Consider the following 19,011-nt stretch of genomic DNA (forward strand, 5'->3'; position numbering starts at 1 on the left):
ATCTACTCTGGGTGGACTTTGAATGCTAACTTACTCTTTATAGTGAATGGAATGAAAATTCCTATAGAGCTCATTGAAAAGTATGATTCAGATGTAGCAAATTATCTCGAAGAAGTTGAAAAGACAAAGAAAATATGATTTATGAGCCCATAGCTAATGTTAGAACTTGGTAGAACTTTGCCAACCCAAATAATCAGTGAATTTGGTCATTTCCATCCTGTTCTCCCCAAACATGAGGGATCCAGTTGCATTTTGGTGAAACTCTTTAGCTCAATGTGGTCTGTCATGTAACTCAGGACCACAACTCCAGTGAGAATTCTCTCCTGCTCCACTGGGTGAGTCAAAATGGCCAGGAAGGAGGCACTCTTCTGCCACTATGACTCACCATGCATGAGACTGAGCTGGTGACCTGGGTAAGGAGCCATGGCATCTCCCTTACATGTGGACCCACAGCCAGCCAAGATTGGTTAGACCACCAATTCCACATGTCAAATTAGGCCTTTGCCTTGCAAAGTACCAAGGAGTCACACAGAGGTCATGGGTCTATTCTTCCCAGCTATACTTACAAAGTTTTCACACAATGTTTATATTGGCAGGAAGAATCTCCTGAAGGTTCTGGTGGTAATGTGTGAGGAAGGGCCAAAATAATGGCGGAATATCCAGGAAAGCAATGCTTACCATTGTCGTGAATTGTTTTCAAAGAAAGTTATCTTCATTGTTTTTTTCTCTTATTGGGAAGGCTTAGTTTTACTGTAAGCATCTGCAGTCTGTTGTTCTTGCTGTGATGACAGAATATGAATAAATTGTTAGTAATTTCTAGTTTTTTTGAGAGCCTTATGTTGGTACAAACTTTTCTCTATAAATATGTTCTTCATAGTGTTCCTTGGAAAGCAGATACATCACATATCACTCACACAAGCAGCAGTGAACACTCAGCACTTGGTGAACCCGTTTTTTCACAAGCAGGAGCTGACAGAGTTACTGGGGTGTTTGGTTCTTCCCCTCCTCCTCCTCCTCCTCCTCCTCCTCCTCCTCCTCCTCCTCCTCCTCCTCCTCCTCCTCCTCCCCACCTCCCCTGCTGTTTGTTTTTTTTTGTTTGTTTGTTTTTGTTGTTGTCTTTTTGCCTGTTTAGAAGTTTAGGGGCAAGTCAGATTCTGGCAGCAGCTGCAGCAGCTCATTTCTTCTGTAGCTCTCCCTGTTTCCCTCTTGCTTCCTGAAACAGGCCTCTGCTGTGGCTCTCTCTGATGGTGTCCTCCAGATGTTCATCACATGAAAGTTTGCAAGTCCGCAGTGCCAGAAGTGAAGAAACTCAAGAAGGCAGGGCCTCTTCTGCCTGAGTGAGGACAAGAACATCATCCTGGAGGACAGCAAGGAGATCCTGGTAGGAGTTGTGGGGCACATTGTGGACGATGCCTACATCACTTTTGTCAAGATGCTGCCAGACAAGGACTGCCACTATGTTCTGTAAGATGCAACCTACGAGACCAAGGAGAGCAAAGAGGAAGACCCGGAGTTCGTCTTCTCGGCCCCTGAGAGTGCACACCTCAAGAGCAAAATGGTCTATACCAGCTCTAAGGACGCCATCAAGAAGCGAACAGGAATCAAGCATGAGTTACAAGCAAACTGCTACAAGGAGGTAAAGGACCACTGTACTCTGGCAGAAAAACTAGGTGACAGCACAGTTGCCCCTAGAGGGCAAGACTTTGTGAGCTGCCTCTGGTCCTCTGCCTGGAGCATCTGACAGCCCCAGACCTGCTCTTGGGTGTTGCAGGCTACCCCTTTCCTACCAGACCAGAGGGGCTGGGGGATACCAGCAGGGGGAGGTCAATCTCTTCACCCCAGTTGCCAGGCATCCCCCTCCTTCCACTTCCTGGACCACCCTCCTCCCTCCATCCCTGACGGTTCTGGCCAATCCAAAGTAGTTTTGATCTTCTGATTCCTGAGTTGAAGAAGACCAAGTTTGTGGGGAAGCCTGTATTATTTTTATAGACACCCCTACTCCTCGTCCCTCCCCATTCCATACTGCCAACTTCTAACCACAATAGTGACTCTGTGCTTGTCTGTTTAGTTCTGCGTATAAATGAAATGTGGAAATGACCCTCCCTGTGCTAGCTGGTTGCCCCCGCAACCCCTTTTCCTTTGTCTTGGTCACTCCTGGAAGTAAGGCCAGTAAGGGACATTAAAAAAAAAAAGAAAGAAAAGACTAGCCACCGGTGCTGGTGCATGCCTTTAATCCCAGCACTGGGGAGGCAGAGCCAGGCTGATCTCTGAGAGCTCAAGGCCAGACTGGTCTACACAGCTAGATCCAGGACAGGCACCAAAACTACACAGAGAAACCCTGTCCTGAAAAACAAAACAACAACAACAAAAGGCTAATTAACAAAAGGGAAAAAAAGTTTAAGGGAAAGGAGATTAGAGCTGTACCTCTAACTCCCTGTCCCCCAGTTTGGAGAAAACACAGTTTCTATTACACCTGGCTCACGACTATTGTCAGTGTTGGAGCCAAACAATTTCAAAGAGTGTTTGACTTCAGAAAGCTGATTGAAGACTGCTCACGGGTAGGTAGACAGTACTCAGACCCACTCCTTACCAATGTGAAATAAACCTGCATAATGCGTTAATTTCAACTTTTGGGTTTAAAAACATGTCATATATGGGACACTTTGCTCAGCCTTGGTGTAGGGAAGAGGGGACTAGATCTGCCTTGGCTGAGTCTGCCAGGCTGGGCTGACTCGCCAGGGTAGACCATGCCTTGGAAGAGGTGGGAATGGGAGGTGGATTGGGGGAGAGGGCTGGGGGCAGGAGGAGGGAGGATGGGAAAATCCGTGGCTGATATGTGAAATCAAGTTAATTATAAAATAAAAGTACTTTTAAAAATCATGTCATAAAATAGTATGTGAATACATTATTTTTGTTATAAATCAAATAATAGATATATTGCAGTAAAGAGTGAAGTCTCTCAAATGCCACCATCTCACTTTCTAGTCCTTCTCAGAAGGTGACTATTGCTGTCAGTTTAGTGTACAATTTTTCTAAGCTGTCTCTTTTGACAGTACAGCTAATTTTATGTCCAGCATACTGGACAAGCAAAACAGATTTGAAGGCGTCTCAGCTCTTGTTTCTCCTCATCTGTGAATACACTGGGTAAGAAATTGCTTGCTTAGCCAGTGGATGAAAGTGGTCATATCTATGCCTTTTGCTGATTCCTAGTTAACTCTTAGTTATAAGCCACAGCTCTTTGCTTGCAATTGGAATGAACAGGTTTGTGTATTGATCAGCACCTTACCATCTTCTGGAAGGAAAGCAGAGTTCAACACAAGTAGATAACATGTTATTAGAGAAAAGATGACCTTTTCTAACTAGTCCCTGTCCCCATTCTGGCAGTGATTTCTGACCCCTTGAACATGAAGCTGGTAGAACATGGAAAAGAGAGAGAGAAGGCATAGAAGGCAGGTAGGGAATGTAGTATTGCTTTAATAAGATTTTTTTTCAGGATGGCTCTGTGATCTCTGGGCCACAGGGTTTCACATTGTTTAAATTTTATAATGAAAGGAAATATATACAATTTAACTAACTTTTTTGGATTTTAGGTGTATAGTTAACTGGTACTAATTATATTCAAATTGTGGTTCAATTAAGTTCTAGAACATTCTCCTCTTACTTGTAGAAACTGTATCTACTGAACAGCACTCATATCTTTTCTTCCAGCCCAGGGCCTCTGCTCCTATGACTTTTTTTTTTTTAATAACTCACATCAGTGGGATCATGTAGTACTCTGCCGTTTGTGGTTGGTTTTGTGTACATATTACAGTGTTGTCAGTGTCCACCCATGCTGTAAAGACATCACCGGATTTATTTCTTAAGGCTGAGTTGCATTGTAGTGTGTGTGTGTGTGTGTGTGTGTGTGTGTTTGCTTTATTCTTTTGTGTTTTGAGACTATTTGAGGTTCCACTTCTTGTCTACAGTGCTGTAGTGAACGTGGGTATGAGAACATTGCTTGAAGATTCTACTTGAAGATTCTTTTGTGTATTTACACAGAAATCGGGTTGTTGAATCCTATGGTAGATATACTTGGATTTTTAAAATGGTGACCTCCATACTCTTCCCCGACAGATGCATAATTGTACAATCATATCAACAGAGCACAGGAGTTTCAGTTTTCCACATCTCAATAATGGGGCTTCTTATAGGGATGGGGTAATATCTCATTATAGTTCTGATTTTCATTTCTGTAATGAGTAATTCTGTTGGGAATATTTCATTTGCTTTGATACATGTTGTCAGTCTGAAAGAATGTAGAGTAACCTTGGAGACAGAAGATGGGTATGAATGTGCGTGATTATCTTGATTGAGGTAGAACTGAGGTAATTGAGGTAGAAATCCCTGTCCACTGTGAGTGGCACCATTCTCTGTCTGGAATCCTAGACCATGTAAGCAGAGAAAGGGAACTGAGCACCAGCATGCCCTCATTGTTGTCTGCTTCCTAATTGTGGATGCCATGTGTCCAGATGCTTCAAACTCTAGCCATGTTGACCTCCCTTCCCTGATGGACTGTACTCTTGAACCATGAGTCAAAATAAGCCCTTTCTCCTTAAGATGCCTTTGTTGGTGTGTTTTATCATACCAGCAGGAAAAAACAAACAAACAAACAAAAGACAAATGCTCTTATTCATTTGTGTACCTTCTTGGTAGAGCAATCAATCCCTCCACGTCCTTTGCCATATTAATCACATTGAGTTGCTTTTGCTTGTTGCTAAGTTGGATGTGTTTTGTGCATTTTGGCACTAGATCCTAAAAAGGTATAAGATTTGCAAATATTGCAAGCACTCTATCATGGGACTATATTCCCAATCCTATTATTATTATTTTTGATGTGATATATAGTGATTATTTTAATGCTTTCTTAAAAAGTTTATCTTGTATATGTATAGAAATGCAAATAATTTTGTGTGCTGACTTAATATTTGGCTTTAGCATCAGGGTAATTTCTGGTCTCTTGGGCTGGCTTTGGGAATGTTCCCTCTCCATCTTCAGAATGTATATTGGAAGTCTTCAGAAGCATTAATGTTAATTCTCTTTTAAAAGTACTATAGGATTCTGTGGGAAATCTATCTGTCGTAGACTCTTGTACAGAGATAGTTTTGATTCCTAGTTATAGATACTTTAAGAGCTTTCATTTATCCATGTGTGAGTCTTTGTACGTTGTATGATTTTAGAAATTTATCCAAACTCTAGATTATCGAATTTGTCATGTAATTATTTAGTCTCTTAGATTTTTTTTTTGTTTTTTTTTCGGTTTTTCAAGACAGGGTTTCTCTGTGTAGTTTTGCTCCTTTCCTGGAACTAGCTTTGGAGACCAGGCTGGCCTTGAACTCACAGAGATCCACCTGCCTCTGCCTCCCAAGTGCTGGGATTAAAGGCGTGTGCCACCACTGCCCGGCAAATATTTTTTAATTTAATATGGATGAGGGGTTTGCCTTCACATGTATGTCAGTACATCATGCATGTTCAGTGCCCAAGGAGAGAAGGCCAGAAGAGTTCATGGGATCATCTGCCACTGCAGTTACAGTTGGCTGTGAACCATGTAGGTGCTGGGAATAGATCTTGGATCCTCTGCAAGAGTAAAAAACTCTTAACTTCTGAACCATCAATCTAGACCCTTCGAATCCTTTTCATTTATATCACTTGTATATCACTCCTTTTTTATCTGATTTTATTTTAGTGTTTCTGATTTTTTTCATATTTTAGACAAGAGTTTGTCCATTTTGTTACTCTTTTAAAAATCTTAATTTTGTTGGTTTCTATATGGTTTTCTATTACAAAACTTAATTTATTCATTCTCTAATGTTTATTACTTTCTTCCTCTGTAAATTTTGACTGAGGTTATTCTCTGTTTCTGGTTTGCTGAGGGTTAAAGTTAGATCGTTGATTTGAGGTGTGCTTTTTAATGACAGTGTTCATGCCTTTAGCATCCCTTAGTGCTGCTTTCACCACAACTCGTACATTTCGGTATTCTGTCTTTTCACTTTCCCAAGTTGTTTTCTAAGTTCCTTTAGAGTCCTTCTTTGACCTGGCTTTGTTAAGACTTTTCTAATTTCTATGTTTTCCTGAAACATCCAGGGCACCTGCTATTGTTTTATAACTGCTTTCCATTGTGATTTGTCTCACAGTTTCTATTGCTGTGCTGAAACACAATTATCCTCATGTGTATTCTTATGGAGGCTTTTCAATATGCCCTTGAGGATAATGTATATTCTCGTGGTGGTGGGTTATACTTTCTGGGTATGTCTATTTCCAGTTGATAGGTAAGTGTTCAAGTTGTCCATTCCCTACTGGCTCCTCATTGCTCTATTCATTACTAGAAGCAGATTTTTTTTTTTTTTTTTGGTTTTTCGAGACAGGGTTTCTCTGTGTAGCTTAGCACCTGTCCTGGATCTCGCTCAGTAAACCAGGCTGGCCTCGAACTCACAAAGATCCGCCTGCCTCTGCCTCCCGAGTGCTGGGATTAAAGGCGTGTGCTACCACCGCCCGGCTCTAAAAGCAGATTTTTGAAGTCTCCTACTATAACTGAGCTGCCATTTACCTGTGAGAAAAAAAAAATATTCTTACTGTTGCACAAAGAAATACTTGAACAAAATAAAAGTAGCCAGCAAAGAAATTTCTTTTTTTAAAAAAGGATGTACCATGACCCAAACTTGGCGGGCAAGCAGCACACAGGGCCGAGATGGTCTCTGTCTTTTAACTTTTAACTCAAGGTCGCATCTTGGCAGTTCCTTCACCAGATGAGGTTCAGTTTTACAGTCTACTGTTGATCAGCAAATTAGCAAAGTGGCACAAAAGAAATGAAGGAAAGGAGGGGGGCTCAGCCACTGGGATCATCAAGTGCCGGAAATTGACCAGGGTCTTTGAGTAAAAAAGGTTTTACCAGGTAAGAGGGAGACAAGGTTTGCACATAAGTTTTACCATGTAGGGAGATTTATGGAATACTGGTCCTCAGCAGGCTAGCCACCTTGATAGAAAAAAAAAAGCCAAAAAATGTTTCTCACATGCTTGTCCTATAAAATGCTGTTTCTTTATGATTGTGGTTTCTTCCTGGTACACTGACTGTTGTTGCCTCAACCTTTTTTGACGCCTGTCATATTCACCTTGGTGTGCCTCTGTCTTTGTGCACTCTTTCCTTACATTTGAATATATTAACTATTCCTGCTGTGCCTTGTGGGAATTCCTTGGTGCTATTTTCCATTTTGTTAACTTATAATGTCCCCATCACCTTCGTTGACATTATTTTGCATTTACAGATTGTTTTTGAGACAGGGTTTCTCTGTGTAGCTTTGGGGCCTTCCCTGGAACTCACTCTGTAGCCCAGGCTGGCTTCCAACTCATAGAGATCCACCTGCCCCAGCCTCCCGAGTGCTGGGATTAAAGGTGTGTGCCACCACTGCCCAGCTGTATTTATGAAATTTTTAGTTTCATTTTAAAATCATCTTTTCCAGTTTCATAGGAGTCTTCATGTTTTATGATGTTTTGTTTGTTTCTACTGATGGTACTAAGTTTAATGTGGGGCATAACTTATTAGGGTCAATCCACATGAGTCTATTAAATGGGTAACATAATTTATTAAAATATAAATTGAGGAAATACACTCACAAATACAGAACAGAGTAGACAGCTGAAGTCATCCTATGATCTGACTGGGAGCAAATCCACCTCACAAGCAGGAGCAGGGAGAAGGGACATGTGACCCTTCTCCCTTCTCTTATAAGGGGTCACCTTCAGGCCCTATGGCCCAAGGTCATGAGCGGAGCAAATATCACTACATCTATGTGCTCTTTTTTTTCTAATTTTTTATTCATTTTATGTACTGACCACAGTTCTGTTCCCACCCATCCTCCTGCTCTCCCCCACCTCCCCACCCCACCCCTCACTCCCCATCTACTTCTCCAAAAGGGTAAGGCCTCCCATGGGGAGTCAACAAAGCCTGGTACATTCAGCTGAGGCAGGACCAAGCCCCTCCCCTCTGCATCAAGGCTGAGTAAGGCGTCCCACCATAGGGAATGGGCTCCAAAAAGCTAACTCATGCACCAGGGATAGACCCTGGTCCCACTGCCAAGGGGCCCCTCCAACAGACCAAGCTACATGACTGTCTCCCACATGCAGAGGACCTAGTTCGGTCCCATGCAGGCTCCACAGCTGTCAGTCATGAGTTCCCAAGAGCTTGGTTTAGTTGTCTCTGTAGATTCTCCTGTCATGATCTTGACTCCCCTTGTTCATAGAATCCCCTCCTTCCTCTCTTCAACTCCCAGAGCTGGGCCTGGTGCTTGGCTGTGGATCTCTGCATCTGCTTCCATCAGTTACTAGATAAAAGCTCTATGATGACAGTTAGGGTGTTCACCAATCTGATTACAGGGGAAGGCAGTTCAGGCACCCTCTTCATTATTTCTAATAGTCTTAGCTGGGGTCATCATTGTGAATTCCTGGGAATTTCCCTATCACCAGGTTTCTCCCTAAACCCATAATGGCTCCCTCTATCAAGATATCTCTTTCGTTGCTCTCCCACTCTGTCCCTCCCCCAGCTCCGCCATCCCATTATTCCCTCATGTTCTCATTCTTCATCCCTCCCTTCTACCGCCCCCCCCTTCTGCCCCTACTTTATCCAGGAGATCTCATCTATTTCCCCTTCCCAAGGCATCCATTGTCCCTCTTAGGTCCTCCTTGGTACCTAGTTTCTTTGTTCTATGTGCTTTTTAAACCTACCAGTTCTAAGAACTTATGTCAAAAGCTTCTGATTATTCATTTGGTTGGTGCTGTAAATTCATATGTTTTGAAACTTAACTTTTACCAGGCTCGTCGGACTGTCTGTCTGTCTGTCTGTCTGTCCACCTGTCTACTAGTTGCTCATTCTTCCATCTCCCAGTCTCAGATTTTAGCTCGCCTCCATTGGGGCCTCGTGGCATTTCAATGTAGACTAGATTTACACAATACCCGGAGCTGATACTGCCAGCAGCTGCTTTCCATGCCTGCTTGTGGGGCTGTTTCTGCAGCACCCTATTTCCTCCTTCTGCCCATAGCTTCCTCCAAGCTCTAGTTACTTGCTGCTTTGGTCAGTCATAGTTTGTTGGACATTCCCCTCCACACCACCCCCACACATCCTTGTGAGCCTCTTCACAGCCAACATAACTTCCTGGAGTGAAGTCATGAGTCTGAGTGTATGATACCTGTGTTTTCTGGTCTCTTGATCTTACCTGAACCTGGCTTCTAGTCGGAGAACTCAGCTGGCCTGTGAGGTTATAGGCACATGAACCTCTTTGCATTTTCTTCTGATTTCTGCATCAGAAAGTGATTGTTTTATTTCCAATGTCATATATCTTCCTGTAAGGAATTGATAAAATTTCTATACTTTCCTTCCTATAAATCTATAGACTTACTTTCTGTGGTTTTAGTTGCTGTCTCTAATTCTTTAAATATGGAGAAATATAGCATGTTTACAGTGGAGGTTATGAGAACATGTTAGGCTTGCTTAAAGTACAATTAGGTATCCACAATCTTTACCAAAACTGAGAATGAGTGTGTCTCTGAATCCATTGCCTGCCCCCTCCCTCCCATTATTCCCTTTCCTTTCTCGTAAGTGCACAACACTTAAACCTCACTCTTTCTTTCCCTCCTGTTTTATTTTTACTTTCATTGGTATCCCTTAACAAAATTTAAATGTTACATGGTTTTGAATGTAGTGTAATGTAAACCCCCTATGATTTGCTTCTTTTACTCAACATAGTTTTTTTTTCATTTCCCATATTTATTTATTTATTTATTTATTTATTTATTTATTTATTTATTTTTCTATTATCAGCTTGATACAGTATAAATTCTTATCCTAATAGTGAAATGTTTCATTGAGGCTTTTTTTGCCCAGTAATTGAGTAAAACCAAAACTTATTATAAGACACAGTCATTCTAGGGTCCCCCCTGCTATGTAGCCTCCCTGGTCCTGTGGGTTGCAGGCTGATTTTAACATAGTTTTTGAGATTCATTTTTGCTGATGAAAGTAAGCCTTGGTCCATTGATTTTCAGTCTTTCGTAGTTCAGCTTATCATTGTATGACTGTACCACAACTGTACACTTTCAGAGACACTTATGATTTATTGTAGGTGGAGATTTTCATCAGGACTGCCGATCAGCTCTGTTCCACCACCAGCTGCTCCCAAATAACCACACAGAGACTTATTATTAATTATAAATGCTCAGCCAATAGTTTGTGCTTGTTCCTACCTGGCTCTTACAACTTAAATTAACCCATTTCTATTTGCTTTCTGCCATGTGCCTCATGGATCGTTACCTCATTTGGTACACAATCTGCTGCCTCTGCATCTGGCTGGCAGCTCCTCAGACTCTGTCCTTCTTCCCAGCATTCTCTCTGCCCAGAAAATCCTGCCTAGCTACTGGACATTTACCTTTTTTATTAAACCTATCACAGCGACATATTCACACAGTGTAAAGGAATATTCCACAATTTGTATTATAAGCACAGCTGCTAGAGAGACTGAAGAATGTGTATTTTATGTACTTATGCATGGTGCAAAAATGCAGAAGCTTCTGAAAAACATGTAATGATAGATTAAAGGGCAATATATAGGTAAACTTATTTCCCTTAATAATTATTGTAATATGCACCAATCTATTGTAATAACGATTTTGTGAACAAAGACTCAGTTTTCCTCACATTCTGTTGGAGAAGTTTTATAGTTTTTGCCTTTCTGTAGACAACAGCAGTTTCTTTTCTTTTCTTTTTTTTTAATGTTTGTGTATGTGTGTGTCTCTGTGTGTGCTTGCATGTGTATGCGGGTGCCTGAAGAGCCCGAAGAGGGCATCAGATTCTGTGTAGCAGCTACAGTGTAGCTGGACTCACAGGAGGTTGTGAGCCTCCTGTGTGAGTGGTTGGAACGCAGGCCCTCTGGAAGAACAGCAAATGTTGCTACTCTCAGAGCCGTGTCTCCAGTCCCACCAGTAGTTTCCTATTTTTAAATTTGCATTTCACTGATAGCTATTGAGCACCTGTTTTCCTTCCTCTTTCAGGAAATTTGAATTCATATGTCTTGACCATTTTTTCTATTGAACAGAATTTTCTGCATCATATTTATTCTTGTTCATTTGTGGTTGACATACTTTTGGACAAACGTCTGTGGTTACATAATTTGTAACTTTCTTAAAATGTGTTTGTCATCTTTATTTGTCTTGTCATTTTCTCTCTGCGACTTATTTTAATGTGGTAAATACATTAGTTCTTTCTTTAATGTCTATGCTTTTGTTTGTTGTTGAATTAAGTTCTTCTTTACTCCTGTTTATAAAGTTACCTTTTTTTCTTTCCTTTCTAAGGTTTTATAGCTATATCTTCTACATTTGTTTTGGTTTAACTCAGACTTGGATCAACTTGCAATTAAAGCATAAGACAGAGACCTATTTTTCCTGCAGATGGCCAGTCAGCCAGAACAATTGCTTCTTCGCCAATCACAGAGTTTCCTCATATATATGTGTGTCTGTTTTATACTTTCTACTCTATCCTATTGGTCTTTTCCAAAGTTTATTGCTTTGAAATGAGAATTTTTCTCAGTCACTGGAAAAGCAGAAGGATCTTTGGCTTCCTTCCCTTGTGAGCAATTTGTTTGCTGTCCATCTGCATTTCCATAATAGCCTCTTTCAGCTCACCAAACTGCATTCATAAAACAAGCCCTTTGTATTTTGTACAGAATTACAGTGGATTTGTAGGTCATTTTGGTAGAGTGGGCATAGTTATGACATTAAGCTGCTCACTCCACAACATGTTCTCACTACTGAGTTATAAACATTCTGTATATATTCTGAACGGAAATTCTTTGCTAAATTCTGGCTTTGCAAATAATCTTTTTTGGGCTTTCCATTTTATTTCTTGTGACTGACTTTTGAAGAACTAATACTTTAATTATGTCCATGTCATCTTTTACTTTTATTTTATTTTGATTATATCATTTATTTCTCTGCTACTCTTTGTATTGCTTTTTAAGAAATCTTTACCTAACCTTAGTTCATGAAGATTTACTCTTATTTTCCAAGAGACATTATAGATTGAGATATTTTTGCTTATATACAGGAATTTAGATATCCATCATTATTTATTGAAAACTTTTTTCCAATATTGAATTGTGCAGCTATCTTCATTGGAAACCAGTTGACTATTTCTCTGTGTAGATCTAATTTAGGGAAGGCCTCTTTTACTTCTTTGATCATTGTGTCTTCTTTTTTAAAAAAAATATAGATAACTGTGTCCCAGTATCTGTGCCTCTACATGACTTTGAAATAAGAAATTATAGTTATAATAGCATGCTCTAAATGTGTCTTCCTATTTCAAAATTATTTTTTCTGTTCCTTTGGCATTTCCTTACTTCCATATAAATTTATAATCAAGTTTCAAATGGAAAGCGCACTGGGTCTATGTTTATTTATTGTTATTTATTTATTTATTTATTTATTCATTATGTTATTATTGTACTTGAACATACAGATTAATTTAGAAAGACTATTGTCATAAAACTGATTCTCCTGTTCTGGGGATTCATCCAAATTTCTGCACATGATAACAGCTTGTTCTGTACACTCCCAAACAGTTTTCCATTATATGAATAGTCTCTGGTTTATTTGCCATAGATGGACTTCTGGTGTGATTCCAAGTGCTGTTATGAATTAAATTACTCTAAAGAATATTATAGTTTGATATCTATCTATCTATCTATCTATCTATCTATCTATCTATCTATCTAAGCTTTTAATGCTCTGGAATTCAGTTGCTTGTTTAAAGGGTAGTTGCATGGTTAATTTTTAAAATGAATTACCAAATTGTTGTCTGGATAGGATATACATTTTCATTCCCATCAACAGAGTATCCAGTTTATCCACATCTGACCAGCATATGAGTGATCCAAATGCTCCATTGTGCATTTGATACCATTATTTTTATTTTATGCATTCTAACAAGTATGTACTGATACCTCGCTCTGACTTAAATTTCTAATTCCAATGGCTAATGGCATGAATATATTTTATTTTTCACACAGTTATTTGCTATTTGCATATCCTTTCCTGCAAAATGTCATCTTCCTGTTTTGAGATTGAACTGTTTATTTTATTCTATTGTTTTTAAATACTAGTCATTTGTCATATCTGTAGCTTGAAAAATTCTCTGGTTTGTAGCTGTGGTTTTACCTTCTTAACATGACTAGAATCCATCTTTTAATGATAATAAAGTCCAGTTTAATGACGTTTCCTGTCCTAATTTGGTTATTCTGATAAACACCATGACCAAGAGCAACTTGGAGAGGAATGGTTCCTTTCAGCTTAAAGGTTACAGTCTATCTATCATACAGGGTAGCCAAGGCAAGTACTCAAGGCAGACTGCCAGTCAGGGACATGGAGGCAGAAAGTAAAGCATGAGCCGTGCAGGAATACAGCTTGCATATATGTATGCATACACACACACACACACACACACACACACACACACACACACACTACATATATGTGTTCTTGCTATGTAGCCCTGGCTGGCTTGGAACTTGCTGTGTATACCAGGCTGGCTTCCAACTTGTAGAGATCCACCCTCCTCTGCCTCCCAAGTTCTGGGATTAGAGACTTGTGCCACCATGTCTAGCTTCAGCTCCCATTCTTATACATCCCAGGCCTACATGACCATAGATAGTAGTACCCACAGTGGACTGGACCCTCCTATATCTATAAGAAATCAAGAATGACCACAGGGGCTGGGAAAATGGCTCAATTCGTAAGAGCACTTGCTGCTCTTTCAGAGAATCTGGGTTTTGTTCCAGTTCCCTACATGGTTGCTCATAGCCATCTGTAACCCCAGCTCCAAGATATGCTGTACTTCTGCTAATCTCTGAGGGTACCAGGCCTGCATATGGTGTTCATAAATACGTACAGGCAAGACATTTGTACATACAAAATAAGGGATTTTTTAAAAATGCTTTTTAAAAATGCCCATGGACCAATCTCATGGAGGCAGTTTCTCAAATGAAGTTCCCTCTTCCCAGGTGTGTCAAGTTGACAGCAGAAATTAGCTATTATATTTCCTCTATTGAAAATGTGTTTTGGCCAAATCCAAGAGCATCCTAAGGATCTTCTTCTATGACTCTGTCCCCCTAAAAGTATTACAGTTTTTATATTTATTTATATCTATTTATATTTAAGTCTGCAATGCATTTTGAATTACTTTTGAACAAGTGTGAAAGGTAAGTGGTTTGTTGTTGTTTGTTTGTTTTGGGGGGATTGTTGTTGTTTTTGTCTGTGGTTATCTGGTTATACCAGCACTATGTATGCTAGTATTTATGTAATAGGTTACATAAATGTTCTAGCACACACACACACACACACACCCCTGGTGGAGCCAGTCTAGCTAACAGAATAAAGATGAAAGTTGAAACTAAAGCCAGGGTTATTTAATGACAAAGTGCACTATTTGCTAAAGCAATAAGAAACTGCTCCAGGAGTATGGGTTTCTCCAGCTGCATTCCTGGGGTGGAATGGAGGGAGAAAACTGCAGCAACAGGGATCCACGTAGACACAGGTAGTCAGGACTTCACATTTAGTGGTGGAATCACTTCGTGCAGCCCTTTCAAGTCTGCAAAACCCCGAGACCATTCTGTTGTCTAGCCCACCGCAGAGCAGCTGCAGTGTCCGTCAGGACTGTCTAGTACTTTGGCAGGACACATAGGACATTTATGCACACATGTCACTGACACAGGGAAATGAGACAAAATTATTGCATAGAACATGTCACTGAGTGGAAGAGAGAGGTAATTTGACTTGGACAGACAGAATATGAGAAGTTCTCACAGAAAATGAAATAGGATATGAAGGATTGGGCTTAGGCCAAAGATTGCTGTCAGGGAAGCTTCTTCTTGTTTTCAAATTAAAATTTAACCTGTTTGTCTTACAAAATGCCTAGTTTTAGGGTCTTGGTCCAGAATTGACCAGGCCTTGTCTCTGTTACAGTGATTTCTATATTAAAAGAGAAAATCCGTTTCAAGTTTTAAAACATACACCTGTTGTCACCATGAATTCATTATACTTTCCCTGCTTGAGGTCACTTTAAAAAATACAATACAAGGTGCATTATTACTTCCAGAAGGCACCCATACACTAGGCAAAGAGGGGTACTGAAGTGTGAACCTAATTTAATCTTATCAATAATAACCAGGAGTCAGATATTGGGGTAATAACCTGAAAGATCAGAGAAGCAAAGGAGCAGCCACCATCGACTTCTTACCTCTCTGGATCCTCAAACCAAAGAGGGGCTGAGATTCTGTCTCCACACACCTTATAATCCTGTCTCTACCTTCTGATTGTGCTGGGATCAAAGGCATGAGCCTCCCAAGTGCTGGAATTAAAGGTGTGTACCACCACCACCTGGGTCTATGGCTAACTAGTGGCTAACTCCACCCTCTAATCTCCAGGCAAGCTTTAATTGTCAAACACAAACAAAATATCACACAACAGGGTACTGTCTCAATCACAGGTTGGTTAGTAAACTCTCCTTGCCAGCTTCAAGTCTGAACTTATAAAAATAGTCCTTTCCAGAGAACGTTGTTCCTTGGAGTTATTCACCACCTCTGGCTTGTACAGTCTATCCACCTCATCTTCTTCATAGTTCCCTGAGACTTGAGGGCAAGGATATGATGCAAACATCCCTCTTAGGGCTGAGTGCTCCAAAGTCTCTCACTCTCTGCGTGTTGTCCCTGTGTTCATTACTATGTACTTCAAAAGAAGCCTCTCTGTTAAGGGTTCAGTGATGCCCTGACCTACGGTTATAGCAATGTCATTAGGGATTGCTTTTTGCTATGTTCATCTGGACACAGTGTGCCTGGTGCACATATGAACTATGCCAGCATACATCAGACCTCTACAGGTTCAAACTAGTCAAAATCCCAGAATGGAGAAGAGAAAATGGGCACAAACTTTTGTCTTTCTTCCTTGTAAGACAAACTGATCTTTTGCCAAAAGCTCCTCTGGTCTTAATCTCTGCTCTAGTGTTACTTTGGGGTTAGGGGAGGTAGATTGGGGGATGAAGGAAGTCCTGAAGTACCACCGAGAAATAGTGAGGGAAGGAATTGCTACATAGATTAACCCAGAAATATAACCCTACCACAGAGGACCGTGTGGCCAAATGACCTTCACTGTAATTAACTTTTCAGCCCTGCAGGCTTCAACCCACTGCTAACTCTGAGAAAACAGTGATTGAATTTGGTGATGTTATGACTTAGAAAAAATGTAATTTTTGTGGTTAGTTTGCCTATATACACTTTCCCCAAGTCAGCAAAACAGACAGTTCATCTGACATCCCCTTTCCTATACTTTCCTGGTCATAAGAACCACCCGGGGCAACAGATGAAATACAGACTCCTGCCCTGGCCTCGTGCACCCATCTCTGTAGGAGAGGGCTTCTGAATACCTACCAACTTTTAAAAAATTCTTCAAAGGAGCTCCATAATCAAGGGAGTTTGTAAATACTGGGGTAATTCAGCTTATAAACACTGTAATATGCATTTCCAACCCCTCCCTAGGGTAAACACACTGGTAATGGTATGGATGTTCATTGGATATCCTGAGTTTCTGTTTTAAAATTCTGAGTTTCTCCCTGGTTCCAGCTTCTGTGATGTACACCAACCCACTGAATCAGCATCCTTAATTAAACTAGAATGGCTGTTGCTTATAAGTTACTGTGCATATTATTTCTATAAGAAAATAATATGAGGTGTATACAAAGGAGAAAGCTGTTTCTTTCATAAAGGGAGGAAATGTTTATAAGGTGTTGTCATGATCCTTAGGTAAGTATGCCATATAACTGCTGCAGAGCACAAGAACCCATTCTACAGATGTGTGTACAGCCTGGGGAGAGCTAAGCAACTTTCACCATATCCACCTTATACATTCTGTCTAGGATCCAAATCTAGATAATTTCTTAGGAGAGCAAACTCACAAACCACGTGGGATTGAAAATGTTGCAAATGTGTGCTGTATATCAAAACCAAAGTCCCCAAGAAAGAAAAAAAAATCTTCTAATGCTAATAATTTTGATTTGTTGAGAACTAACCCTGAAGGCATTAGACTGAGATGCTACATAGAGAATACGGAATGTAATGTCTTCTGTATTGTACAAATAAGTGAGATTTAGCAGTGGTGTCTAAACAAATCTATTTTTAGGGATATTAATCTTATATAAATGATTTAAACAGCAAAACATACCATAGGTCCCACACTGCCAGTTTTAGTTTCTAAAAGAAGAGGTATATGCTGGAAAGATGACTCAGTGCTTACAGGTCTATATGACCCTTCCAGGGGTCCAGTTCTAGGTTCCCAGTATCTATTTGAGATGGCTCACTACTGCTCATCACTCCAGTCCTGGGCATCTGATGCTCTCTTCTGGGCTCTGTGGACACTGAACTCCTGTATATATGTTCTCACAGACATACATACATACACATAACTTAAAATAATGAAAATAGATCTTTTAAAAAACAAAAAGGTAGTGAAGGTGTGGTGATAAGTGCATTTAATTCCAGCACTTAGAAGGGTAGAAGCAGGTAGCTCTCTGTGAGTCCAAGGTCATCCCAGTCAACAATGCAAGTACCCAGGCCAGCCAGGACTACATAGTAATACCCTGTACCAAATCAAATAAAGCATTTTAAAACTGAAAATGAATAGATAAATGGGGCTCAGTGGTTGGACATTCGCCTAGCAAGTGCTTGAGACCCTGAATTCAAATTTAAGTACAAAAACAAAAACAAACAAACTAAAAAGAGTCAACAGAACAACAAAAATATGTAGGAAGAAAAGCAAATAATGCTACCTTTAAAGTATATCTGAAGGCGGGCGGTGGTGGCGCACGCCTTTAATCCCAGCACTCGGGAGGCAGAGGCAGGCGGATCTCTGTGAGTTCGAGGCCAGCCTGGACTACCAAGTGAGTTCCAGGAAAAGGCGCAAAGCTACACGGAGAAACCCTGTCTCAAAAAACAAACAAACAAACAAACAAACAAACAAAAAAAACCAAACCAAAACAAAAAGTATATCTGAAACAATTCTAAGAATTCTTCTCAAACAGAGAAACAATAAAAAGTACTAAAAGTTTTTAGTATTTCTTTAGCAGTTCTAGGAGTCAAACCTTCAACATGCCTTGAACATGCTAGGCAAGATTTATATTAAGCTTTTCAGGGGCACATATAGTTTGTACTTTGTTTTATTTTGTTTATAAACAAATAAACAAAGCCGTAGCTCCAGCTCTGTAGGGAAATACAGTGCAAGATGCAATTAGGCTATGGGGTTTATTTTGATGATTTTGCCATAGATTCTTTTTCTTGCCATTGTTGATGTTGAGCAAAGATACCCAGCCACAATCTTTAAATTTTATATACACATATTAGTTCCAGAGAGTTGTGTTTCACTAATTCTTCCAAGGGAGATATGAACAAATGGCCATTTTCCCTAGATGGGTAGGACACTAATGGCAACCCAGAGAAACAGTGCCACCTGTGTTTAGCTTGCTGATCCAGTGGGTTTAACTGCAGTTGTTCAAAGGAGTGTGGGCAACTTACAACCCACTGCACTGCCTGTGAGCCACCTTGTGAGCCACTGGTGCCTCCTCATGGGACCTTCCTCTCTTCTCCAAGAGAGCATGTGTGGTAGGAGGGTGGGACAGAATCAAACAGAGGCTCTGGTGGGAAAGGAGACAGATCAGTCCCGGGGGTCAGGGTGGGTAAAGAGCCATCTGCAGTGAAGGCACAGTCACAAGTTGGGAGTGGAGCAATCAAGGGTGTCTCTGCAATAAAGGCAGGGTCAGAGGGAGGATGATCCTCTGGGAACCAGAGGTTGGAAGGTCATGGTGAGGGGGTAGGGCTTTGCAATCTCTGATTTTAGAACCTATGCACATTCCTGAGGCCTAAATCAACCAGACTGGCCATTTGGCTTAAAGAAAGA

General features: G+C 40.5%; 1 pseudogene; it reads left to right on the forward strand.

Moving 5' to 3' along the window:
- The first annotated feature begins 1,269 nt into the window (after positions 1-1,269).
- On the forward strand, positions 1,270-1,741 carry LOC102925300 (cofilin-1 pseudogene; annotated as a pseudogene).
- The last annotated feature ends 17,270 nt before the right edge of the window (positions 1,742-19,011 follow it).

Source organism: Peromyscus maniculatus, chromosome 5 (genome assembly GCF_049852395.1).
Source record: "Peromyscus maniculatus bairdii isolate BWxNUB_F1_BW_parent chromosome 5, HU_Pman_BW_mat_3.1, whole genome shotgun sequence".
NCBI lineage: Eukaryota > Metazoa > Chordata > Mammalia > Rodentia > Cricetidae > Peromyscus > Peromyscus maniculatus.